The sequence below is a fragment of the Xylocopa sonorina genome, chromosome 12 (assembly GCF_050948175.1).
Source record: "Xylocopa sonorina isolate GNS202 chromosome 12, iyXylSono1_principal, whole genome shotgun sequence".
Lineage (NCBI taxonomy): Eukaryota > Metazoa > Arthropoda > Insecta > Hymenoptera > Apidae > Xylocopa > Xylocopa sonorina.
Genome location: NC_135204.1, coordinates 6099511 through 6112313, shown reverse-complemented (window position 1 = coordinate 6112313; position 12803 = coordinate 6099511). Strand labels below are relative to the sequence as shown.

The following is a 12803-nucleotide window of genomic DNA, read 5'->3' as shown; positions in this document are numbered from 1 at the left end:
CGCCGCGAAATACGTTTCCTGGGCCGGGGGCTTAACGAGTACCTACGAAATATCGGCTACGCTGCAAACCAGCGACGATTTACAGTCAGACACGATTAACTAGCTTACCTGGGAACGGCGGTGGGCTCCGTACCGGAAACTTCGCCAGCGCAAGTTTCCTGCCGCTGGCTGGCAACGCGCGACTCTGCTGGCTCGGTCGAGCGCGTTAATCAAAGGACGTTCGCCAAGAAGACTGCACTGGCCCCCACCTTGAACACGATCCAGAATTTCGGTTAGCCTCGATCGATCAAATTGCTTGTCAAATATTATTCCGTCGAATTGATTTTGATTCAATTGTTTATTCAAATTAGTGGTGAGTCGTATGTAGACACTGTGGTCTGCTTTTCTTCAGTTCTTTCTTTACACTCGCGTAAAGTTTATGAGAAAAGATAGAGAAATCTTTGTATGGAACTGTGCAACAGTCACTGAAAATTAGTAGTAAATTAGCAAGTATAGTAGATATTGAGTAACAGTGATCTACAAGACTCTCGTTAATTGAAATACTCTCAACTATGCCTCAACAATTGCATACACTCAATCTCAAGTTGCACACAGCTATCAAACAGCTAGAGAACTATAAGTCTAACTTATTCGTTACAAAACTGACCAATAACGTACGAGAATCGGATAAGAACTATACATTTCGAGTAGAGAACGAGTTAACGGAGGACTCTCGAGCATAGTTGCACCGGTTGCTGACAGAGCATCGACGAAAAGTGGAAAAAGAGAGGCGAAAGGGGAGAAACCGAAGGTGGAACGTTGGGCGCACGGCATGTAGGTCGATCGAGGTGGAACGCAAGCTCTAAACGCGGGGCATACGCCTGAGATCGGGCTTATCTCGGATCGCGGGTTCAGTCACGCCTGCCTCGAAGACGCTTCTACGCCCCAGGCACGGGTTTAACTTTATGCGAAAGTTGGCCGGCGCGCGAGCCTCCCCCTCGCTCCAGCTGGAAGCTTCAATTTCACTGTGGACGTGCTTAACGAGAGGTATCTTGGTTTAATGATACGCCAGACGAGAGCCGTCTCCTAATTATACGCCTCGGAATTTGTTAACAAATTTATCGACCAACTTTCGTAGATTCATCTCCGTCTGGCTCGCTTGTTATATTTACCTCTTTTCAGGGAGCACTTTTCTACGCTTGCTCCAGGGGGTGAGAAACTTGCCGTTTCGCGTACTCGATAAAGTTCGTGTTTCGCTTTTCAATTTTTTCACGAGGATCTCACTGAATATGGCAGTGCCTCGATGACTGCTCGAAACGCGACCGAACGTCAGTTTTTCTCTGCGTAAATCAGGGATTATCGCGATCGTACTTTTACTTTTTACTTTCGTTCTGTTCGTTCGTTGCTGTACACCGTGTGCAACGGACGAGGTTCACGCGCAAGTCGCGAAAGGTGCGTTTAAAGAGATTCCATTGCGTTCAGCCTCCATTACGTGCCGCGGACTAAACTGTGGCTGCAACAATACAGAACCGCAACGTTGACCCGCGCTGGTATTTGCGCGTATCCGCTCCGTGCGCGTTTAATGCACGCGAAACATGAAACGCGCCCCAACCGAAAAGCCGGAGGGGTTGCAAGGATAATTTCGGATAACCGCACTGGTAAAACCTGAACACCAGGGGCGTATCCATGGCCACGAGCCGGCGGCCCGTACGGAATTCCGAGTGTAACGTTAAATCTTAATAATATTCCGCCTTATCTTAATTAGCTACCGCGATGCGACGCGTGTTTTAATAGTGGCAACCGTGACTGCTTATCGGCGCGATCAGAATTTATAACCGGCGTTACGCCACTTTGCGCGTTAATGCCACCGATACGGTTTCGTCCTCTTCTTCGAGGATCCGCGCGGACCTTGTAAATTGCTTGCGAAGGCATTCCCGCCCCTTTCGTCGATCGTCGATTAAATTACGTTTTCAACAACAATTGTCCGCGTTTAGACGAGATTCTTGCTCGATTTGTCGACGTTTACGTTTGTTCGATCGTCGAACGACAAGTCGATGATACAATTGTTTAGTTAAACAACTGATTGTACGAAATTAGATTCCAAGACGATGAGTCTAGCGTCTAGATTGTGGGCGTGAGGTGAGAAGAGTTCGCGGAGGAAATGGGAGCATCGTCTGGTGCGTGGGAATATTGATTACATTTCAGTTTGACGCGTGTCTAACTATGAAGAATGAGAATACGGTATACAGGAACTGATGAAGCTTCTTATTTCACGAGTGATTCATGTTCGCTACCACGTGAGACAGTATTGCATCACGCTATAAACAGAAATTATTATTTCAATTATATTACTAGAATATTGTTCATTGATATTAGCACTTTATTATTCCCAAAACGAAGAAAACATTGAAGTATCGTTGCTCTTATTCAGAAAGATTAATTTTTAACTCTACACGTGAGCAGTTCCGCCATGTTGGTCCAACCTAACCCATAAAACAGAGTCCACCACAAAGACGTCTCAGAATTTCTCAATAAAATGCTGCTATTAGACCCAATATCCAAAGCGACAAAAGTAAAACGCAGATCATATCGTAATTCGACAGAGTCGAAGCGAAGTTGCGCGGAGGGGTTGAAGTTTCTTAAAGCGAGAACTGTTTTCGACTCGATTCGAAAAGGCTCTCGACGGGCAGCAAGCGTGACTAGTCGCACAATATCGGTTAACAAGCCATCGGGAACTGTCAGGACTTGTCCCCAACTTCCATGTAACTTCGCCTGGAACTTGCTCCCGCCTCAGTGGCGATTTAAGGACGACCGCAGGGAACTCTCTTTTTTCTCCCCCCCATCGGTCGAGTTCGACTCGTGAAAGCACTCGATTTCAACCGCACGCTCCGCGCCTCTCTCTCGCAGCCACTCGCGCGCTCTTGGCTCTCTTCTATCGTTCTCTGCTTCCCAACGAGCGTGAAATTACACTCCAGATATCTAGGCTGCACACCTAAACACTCGAGACATCGCGAGGGTCCTGGAACCTACCGTAATTAGCGCTCCAAGAATCGACAGGCCTCCTATCGAACGTCAGACCGATAAAAAACGATAAAAAGAAACGACACAAGCTGGAGAATCGATTTCTATAATACAAGTTTGGATGTGTACGTTACTTTAGACTGAACGTCGCGATAAAATTGTAATGGGAGGACGAGTTTGGCACAGGGAATTTCCCTGGAAAATAATTGTCTAAAATCGCACGCTGAGGTGTCTTGTAAAAGGGGTTGAGGATTAATAGCGATGTACTAATGGTTGAATTACGCGAGATATCAGGGACAGTTTGGGGGTCAATTAACGCAAATCGGTAGCGATCGAAGGTGGCAAAGAATAATCGTGGCAACGGCTCGATGTTGGTCCTCCTATTAAGGAGAGCAGTCGCGTCTCTTGGTCGATCGAGCCTATCGTGCACGATCTAATTCCGAGTTTCACTTTATAAATTGCGTTGATAACGCGTTAATGCCTCCCGCTTGGTCAACTGTAATCTTCACGCGAGGATCGCTCGTCCACTAACGATTAGCCATTCATCTGGCGACGCGTGGTACACTTTTCGAGGTACACGTTTCGGGGATTAATGGGTAATGATGACCGCGAAATTAGTAGCCATTTTTATTCTCGAATGGGCGCATACATTTCCGTCTCGTTCCTCGTTTTGCACTCGAAAAATCTCGAAATCTGAACAAATAAGAACGAGGAACACTTTGCTCTAAAAATCTTAAAGCGAATTCTTCCACCCCCGTCGATATCTTTCGAAAAAAGTAAGAAGACAATGTTGGCACCTTTGATTAAAAAAACGGAAGTCGTGTAAAGCTTTGGGGTCTGACTGCAGCCTCGCTCAAAGAAGCTGAAACAAAACCCAGCCGCGTTTCGCATTAACGCCACGTCTGCCGCCCACAGGCTCTCAAAGGCGGCCGTATTAAGCGAAACACTTATAAAAATAAAACAGGTTCGCTAGGTTACACCGATCGTTTGGCTGCGGGCTCGTATCCACGATTCGATCCTTCTTTTTTTTTTTCATTTTGTTCTTTTCCTACAACGATCCCCCAGCAACCGATACAATTCCCCAGGTGTCGCTATCGGCCTATTCATTAAAAGGTCGCAATCCACCACGCGTTACGCGCACATGTGCACGTGCTACGCGTTTTCAGTAGTCGCATGTATGTGCAACGTATTCTGTATAGATGAGCATATAAATGGACGTATGTGTGCGGAAATATATGCTCGTGTAAAAGCATATACGTACATGTATATATGAATTTATACATTAATGCATCATATGTACATGTTTATGTTTGTAATCATATAAGTGCACGTATCACATGCTCCATATTGAAGCATACACGTGTACCACGTACGCATACATGCAACGAACGACGGAGAGAAATGTTACACCTTACAGATCTACAGAATGTTTAACGCAAAACAGAGCAACTATGAAAAAATTATATGCATAAAGAAACACAGGTGTCCTCGAGGCTAGTACGAATGGCCTAAGAAGGCATTCTTGTACGAATCTTCGGGTGAACCAGTGATAAATACGCCCAGTAAACGCTGAGCAATCGAGTTGTTACTCCATTTTCCTCAACATCTTACAGGACATTTTAAGAAATATTTTCCTCAGTCTAATTCAATTTCTGAATCCATTTAAATTGCATAAGAAATATTTCTATTACTGATATACAAGTGAACAAGAATTTTTCACAGAACTCCAACTGTACCATCTAAACGTACAAATCGCACATCATTTAGGTGCTATAACGAAGCACACAGACTGCATGTTAGATCCGATGACTAAAACAGCGGTACTAAAATAGCCCAAAGTTGCAACCTCACGTAACACATCCTCGACACGAGGATGATACACACACACACACGTACCATGCAATTTCGCGCGCGCGTCTCCTCTTTCCCTACGGGGACTGGTCAGTTGGCGCCTACGGATTCCACCCCGCGCGATCGACCTTATCTCGACCCGTTCCTCTCGTGTACCCGCGTCCCACCTTTCTCCACACCCGCTACATACATCCTTTTTTCTTTTCCTCTCTCGCAGCACCCACTTCGTGCGGGAGAGCCAACGGCGTGTCGGCGATAACCCGTCCGATTTCGTGTTAGGGACCACGCGAGCCTTGCCTCTGGGTCCCCGTTTTCGTTTCGTGCCTCCTACACCTTGTTCTTTCGCACAGCGCGAAGAATCGGTGCAATCGCCGCGATGGTTAGCGCATCGAAGGTGGAGGCGCGGTGTGGCCAGGGTGCGAGAGGTTAAACGTGCCGTGTAATGAGCTGGGTCAGTCGATTTCGTTTGGTTTTAACGGCGGATCGGTGAAGTGTAAAAAAGGCTACCTCCCAGGGCTACTGTTCTTTTTAGTTTCGCGCGCGATCAATCGGAAAGATCGACGTGCACGTCTCGAGAATACGCATGTAATTATAGCAGAGAATTTTGAAATAATTTCACATTTGAGAGAGAGAGAAGAATTAAACGTTCCGGATAATTAATTACTGGTTTTATGTAACGTACGTTCGTTCCATTTTCATATATCTGAAATATTACAATAGGAGCTGCGCTGAGAATCGAATAATTGTGAAAATTGTAAAGGAGTACGTTATGTTACGGAGAATGTTAACGAGTTAAAAAGCCGAGGCGAGTATCATTCGTGATGAAAATATTAATTAAAGAAGATAATTGCAGCGCATGTTAATTAAAAATCTCGGCTACGGCGCGGCGCGTACGCCTTGGATGCGATGTGAAATTTTCATGAAATATAATGCTTCCGATTTGATGAAGCAGAAGAAAATTCCGCGAGATACATAATAAACGGCGGTGGAAATTTTAACGCGAATTTACCAAGTATTTCATTTCGCTCATTATTTTTTATATCAGCAAAATATTAAACATCCCGCACGGGCGTTTTTAAACGAGGGGCGGGTATGTGCTTCGCAACCTACACTTTAAAATATTAAAAACAAACACTGCGATTCGTTACGTAAAAACGAATGGAAAATGTGCGATGAAATTTTCCCGTACGTACTTGCACTTTTAACAGAATTAAGTACAAATATTCTTCGATCATTTTTTTTATCTTCTTCAAAAGAGAAACCATCCACGTGGAAACAAACATTCATTCAGAAAACAGGATCAATATTAAAACGAGAAAAATTGCAAAATTTCCAATCGAAGATATCTTTGAAAATACATTTACTGCACGCGTTATTTTTCGCGACCAATCGATCCGCAGCGTGGGCTGCAATATTTCTGACAAATTTGCAATTTACACAGTCCCCTCGCGAAGCAAATACGCGTTATCGCGTATCGCCTCGGATCGCAGGTTTCATATATATTTTTTTTTGTTTCCGCCGCACGTAAACCGGAAGCGCGCCGGCTACATAATCGTCCATAAACGCGTACAGATTTCGCGTGGCTCCGGGTCTGTGCTCTCTGGCATTCGCGCCGCCCTCCCCTCGACTGGGAAGCCCGGCTTTAAGGGACTTAACAATTCGCGTTTCGCGTAATCTCGCATGAATCTTCATCGTCTACTATCTGCGCCCGCGCTTTCTGCAAAGCTCCACGCGGCCCACGGGTACCAACGCAAACATCCGCCGCGAAATTGATGCCACAGTTTTCGCCACGCGCGAACGCCTCGCTGCTGCGCTTTCATTCCTAACGTTCCCAGTTTACCGTGTTGTTCGCCCACGTTCCGGATGGAATCATCCAAACGCGTACCATTCATTCTGCTAATTCTATTCTCTGGTTCTACTCCTATTTTGTTTTTTATATTTCCTTCGTGCAATGATCAAGAACTCGACCTTTGACTATTCTCTTATATTGCATTTAATTGTGACTGTGTCGAAGGACCAGCCACAATTTGAGGGATAACTCGATGGGTTCGCTGTTAATTGAAACTGTTTAGTTCAACTAGCTGTCTGTTTCCTGTCTACTAGTTGAATGATTTCAATGGTGGTTTCGTACTCTTTGGCTTTAAATTCTAATGCTTTTGTAGAAGTCACTTCGTCATCCCTTTCAGTACTGCTGGTACATTTGTAGAGAAGGGATGACGAAGCTGTTGGTTCTGAGGGTGGTGGTCACTGTTATGCAGGCGACCACTTGCTGGTCCCAAACATTTGGCGAACAGAAGTTCACTGTGCTCCTCTTTTCGCGACAGAGTAATCTCTATCGAGAATTAAGGAATGATTAAACTTATCAAATTAGAAAACGTGAAAAAGGCACGCGCCATCTAGGACTGTTATGCAGATGGCTAAAATTAGCCATCACCTATTTAGGGTCCTATCATAAAATTCTCTATCGCACTCTCTAACATACGATACTTTTTAAATGCACAATCGTACGTCTCAACGAATTTCTCTTATTGAATTTCGCTCGCAGAAACCGTTTCTTGGAAGCGAGACAATAAACGAAACGTTGATCAGCCCCGACACGGTCGAGCAAGAAATAAAGGCCTGCGATCGGGGCGAAAGCCCGGTTCACGAGCGTCCGCAAACGAACTTCCAATTACAATCGCGATGCACAAATCCAGGGAGCGTGATGCGGTAACGAACGGAGAGGACAAGTGAGCGGAGAGGCAGGCGATCGTACGATCGAGAGGAAGGGGAGGCGAGCGCGCGGAACGGAAGACAGAAAAGAGGATCCGTGGACGGAGCCAGGGCGAGAGGGTCACTCCTCGTGTTTTCACGTAACGGTTCGTTAAAGGGACGGTTGGACCCGAGATTTCACCGCTCCGTGGCGCGTGAAATGAACACGCGGGGTGGAGGAGACACCGCGTGGGAGGCCGTGGGCAGATCTAAACAATAAGCAGCCAGGATACCAGCTTTGCTTGGCCAGGCAGGTGTAGATGCGCGCCGTGATTTCACGTACCGCGGTGTCGCGCTGAGCTACAGGTATCTCGTGCGAGACGGAATTCCCCAGGGGCACTTTAACAAATTATACACGGACTTTGATGCTGCTCCTCTGTTACCAAAGAGAGAGAGAGAGAGAGGGAGAGAGGAACGAGGACGTGTACTGCGGGCTAAAAGTAGCGGACCACCCACCGTATGCTTACTTCTTGCGAATAGAATGTTGCGGGCGTGAGAAACTGCATATTTGCGCGAGAAATTCTTCCGCAAATATGAAACTGGAAAAAACATTCTAATCTACTTTATCGAATACAGTACTCTTTATTTGAGTACCTCGAGATGCAACGATAATTGATTACTGTAATATCGAATAAAATAAAAATCATAGGTAACATATAGATAGAAGAGAGTCTAAAGAGTCGCATACCTAAATACACCGACCATAAACCTTCGAGAGCCTTTGATCTATAAATTGCCCGTTCGTGAACCAATTTCTTTGAGGGATCAGTCGACCACTTCACTGGCGAAAACAGCTAACCGATCGTCGACAAAAATCCAGCCGTGGAGTGTCTCGCTCGAAAATCCTGACTCTGGCTGAAACAACTCTCGAGCGTTCGAAAAGACATCAAAGATTCCAATCGAGGGAGAAAGAGAGCGACGAGGGTGCGAGGGGTGCGCGTTTTCACGGGGTGCTCGCACGGTGGCCGATTAATAGCGCAATTAAAGGGCCGCCGTCCGGCAAAGGCGCGCCAGCCGCGGGATCGTTATTGACGGTAGCTCGACGGAATTCCATTTCGTTTCAATAATTCGCGTGTGCACGCGGCGGTGACACGGGCGTTAATAAAACGGGAGTTAAAGTGCAGAGACCCGTCCATTGTAAATACGTGTCCCGCGCCGCGTTTTACGCCGCCCTGGTAATAGCATTACAGTTTATTTCGTGCTTCGATAACGAATACGCATAAATAGCGAACCGGATATCGGCTCTGCCGTCGAACGATAACATCGCGGACCGTGAATACCAGCTGGACCTTCGCTGTCGATAGGATAAGAGTTTTAGGACCTCGATGGAGGGAGGGGTAGCTGCGATCGAGCAAATTGGTCTCCATCTCGTATCAGTCAAATGGACCGTGATGTACATACAAATTGTGCAATGAATTCGACGATGAGCTGCTATTAAATTAGGCTGGCTCGATCTCTTCTTGCGTTCCTCGGTTGTGTCACGTACATACAGATTGTACCATAAATATCACGATGACCACTGCTGTTTCTATTAAGCTGGATTTACCTGTCCCGTTCTACATTGTAATTGTATTAATACAAATTACGTGTTAAATTTAATGAGAGACGAGATGATATTTAATGTAATTAACAATGAGTCTTCTCTTCTTTATACTACAATATATAATCCATAAGCTTAACGTCAGTAGCCATCATCAATTTATAAAAAAGATCCAAACTTCTTTGCACGAAACTGTGCAGCACCCTTAATTTCAACCATAAACCACCACTGTCCCCGACAAAAGACAACAATTTACGTTTAAACCTTCTCTATCACTCGAATTAAACTTGCGATTCACACTTGAACACGATAAGTGCTCAAGAAACCGAAATCACCGAAATCAAGCATCGAAACGTTGAAACACCAACCTGTTCCTCGAACACAGATCGACTCGATCCCCGGAAACGGGCTCGTAACCACGCGAGTTCCGATCGTACAACCGAAGCCAAGTAAATGAAACAACGCACCAATACCAGACCAACGGCATCCCCGTAACAACGTTCGGTTATTCACGGCGGATCGAGCTTCGAAGCGGAGCGTTTTCACCGGAAGAAGAGATCAGCGCTGATGATTAGCGCTGTCCGCCGCGTTGCAACTTACGCCGCGTTGCGCGCGGCAAAATTCATGGCCGGTCGTCCCTGCCCACCCTCCTGGTGGCTCTGCTGGTTTCGAAATTCGTGGGTTAATACCCGGGCCCGTGGCGCGGTCCATTAGAAGGCCAGTGCTCTTTAGATCGGTGGCAGCAGCAGATCGACGGTAGCCGATGGGACGGGAGAGCCGCGGCTGGGCCGGAAGCCGGGGCAAACGGATGTATTGGAACGGCGCGCGTTGCTGGCCAGCTTTGTATCGACATTTTGGATAATCCCGGGGCGGCGCAGCGGCGCGTGCAAATGCTACGGCTGTGTAAACTATGCGCAGGACGTGTATTTATTAAACATGACCGGGTACGAACGCGGTCCGGCCAACCCCCTCTGGCCACGAGCCGTTCCACGGTACAACCGAGAGATCCAGCGCGTCCATTTTTCAAGTGACATTTGTCAAGTCGCGTGGGAAACGGAGCGTTCCGTGCGAATGTTCGCAGCCAGTGCCCCGCTGAACTTCGAGTGCCAGGGTGGACTGCAGCGCAGCGTTTAGATTAGACGATGACCGCTTTTGGAGAGGGAGCTGTGATCGTGCATGGACGTAGGGAGACTTGTAGGGTAGGCACATATTTGTAGGGTGCGACTATAGGGCGGTAATATGCTTGTGGAGCAAAGATATGGTCGTTGGTCGTGCTTGTAGGATCAGGATAGAGTTATAGGGTAGACTTACAGGAGTGGGATATACTTCTAAAGGACAGTTATAGGGTGGGGGTGTACTTAGAGGACACGCTTAGATACTAGGGACATTCTTGTAAGGTAGACTTATAGAAATAGGACAAGAATATTCTTCTGGTGTAAGATTTGTTGATTTTGTGCCTTATAAGGCACATTTATAGGACGCAAACATATTCTTATAGGAGAGAAGCATATTTTTAAAGCACATTAGTATTAAATTATGACAGACAAATCGAAAGCTTGAATGACTTATAGTACTGAAAGAGGAGTTATAGGCACATTCATAGGACGCAAACATATTCTTATAGAAAAGAAGCATATTTTTAAAGCACATTTGAATTAAATAATAAAAAAGGAATCGAAAGCTTGAATGGCTTATAGTACTTAAAGAGGAGTTAGATCCTCATAGATCCTCTAAAATAGCTTTACTATTTCGTAGCCCAACGCAGTACCGTGAAACATTCCCGGCAGTTCGCGCTACCACGGAGCAATAAAACCGCGAACGATCGGAGAACGTGGAACAAAGCGAAGGAGGAGACGTGGATCCAGATTGCCGGCAATCGGATGTCGGCGCGGCGGATCCTCTTTTTGCATCGCTTACAAGTGGTTCCGGCGATATTTAGGATCGGAGTCCGCTTACGTGGAGGGCCAGCTATCATTTATCTCGCCGCGTTTCTCTTCCCCCGCGCTATACACGCCCGTGTTCCTCTACACCTATGCATGTACCCTCTGCTTTCCGAGGAGTTCACCAACGAAACCATCGCGTCTCCTCTCAGTGGTTCCCATCGCGCTGGTACCAACGTTTCGTCGATACAATTAGCGACGAACTGTTTAAACACATTTCTATTCAAAGGTATCTATATAGACACTTGCTTAATTAAGAAAAAGGACTTAAAAGCACGGTGCTGCGATGGGGTACGAAATAGTAAAGCTACTTTAGAGGATCTATGAGGATCTAACTCCACTTTCAGTATTATAAGTCATCAAAAGCTTTCGATTCGTTTGTCATTATTTAATTCAAATGTACTCTAAAAATATGCTTCTTTCGTATAAGAATGTCTATGTGCTATAAGTGTATCTTATAAGTATCTTCTTAACCCAGAAGAATATTCTTGTTCTATTTCAGTAGTGCAGTAGAAAATTAAATGTCTGATTAATTGATGAAAAGTATTGGTACTGTACGTACGTGTTCATACTTTTGAACAGGAGTGTATTGGTATTTTTAAATTATCCGCATATCGTCCTCCATCCATATTAATTATTGGAATACCTATGGCGCTCTTTTCATGTTTACAGATTACGTACTACCATCTCCAATTATTATGCTTCGTATGGGAGATTAATCGCGACGGTTTAATTATTCAGGAACATTAACGACGCTAATAAACTTTCGATTACTTGCGCAACGTTAATGAAAAGTAAAACATCGATAATCTTACAATGCCTGGTAATATCGCCGGACAAATTGCGATAACAATATTTATCGCGATCCGTAATCGGTATTTATTCTCGCAGATAAATCTACAATTAACAGAACTCGTAATAAATTCATTTTACGAACGTGCCGCACCGTAGCCTTCGTTTTATTAGCATAATAAATGAGAGCAGTATTTTAGCAGTAACATCCCAACGCTTGTCTCAATTATTGCTTAAAAAACTTCGTACGAATTTAAAAATAAATTCTAAACAAAATCTATAACCTTTTAAAATATCAGGCACTGAATGTTCCACTCTTCTGCTTCATCCCCAAACAAACACAACGCGAAGAATGGCTTAAAAAATTAAGGAAAACTATTTCTAAATTGAAATTCGAGTATCGAGAAATGCTTTCCAATAAATTCACGAAACCGTCTTCTTTCTGAAATGTAAAACGCTCTCAGAATTTTATTTCTTTCCGTAGCAATTCGCGAGCGACAATGATTAACGCGATACTTTTTCTCCGCGGTCATTATCGCGCCATTTCCAGCTGCATTCTAATCAACTGTATCCTTCGCCAATCCCCCCCCCCCCCCGTCGACCCCAAAAAGCGCGGCTGTTTTGCCAGCATAATTCCATGCTAATTCCCGTCACGACGCAGTTGCTCAATTCCGTTAATTTATCGCCGCGCGCGGCGGCTGTTTAAACGGTGATTTAATTTCATTTAATAACACGAAACGAAATAACCGTGATTTATCGCGGTAGAACAATGCGCGCAACGGAATTCCCCGGGCTGGTCCGCCATTTTCGACACGTCCTGACGCTCGGTTACGCTCGAAAGATCGTACGGGGTGGAGAGAAAAAAGAGGCGAGAAAATCGCTGGAAGACTAGGATGCAATTTAATTGTGCGTCACGTGCGAATGGTACG

General features: G+C 45.4%; 2 protein-coding genes across 2 annotated transcripts in view; one reads left to right on the top strand and one right to left on the bottom strand.

The window, feature by feature from the left end:
* Window positions 1–12803, top strand: part of Ror (tyrosine-protein kinase transmembrane receptor Ror) — a 49077-nt gene that overhangs the window by 20695 nt on the left and 15579 nt on the right. The gene's annotated exons all lie outside the window — the stretch shown is intronic.
* LOC143429616 (uncharacterized) overlaps window positions 2762–12803 on the bottom strand; it is a 148569-nt gene continuing 138527 nt past the window's right edge. The window contains exon 9 of the mRNA XM_076905294.1: window positions 2762–2772. The gene's annotated coding sequence lies outside the window, so the exon portion shown is untranslated. The remainder of the gene's footprint in view (window positions 2773–12803) is intronic.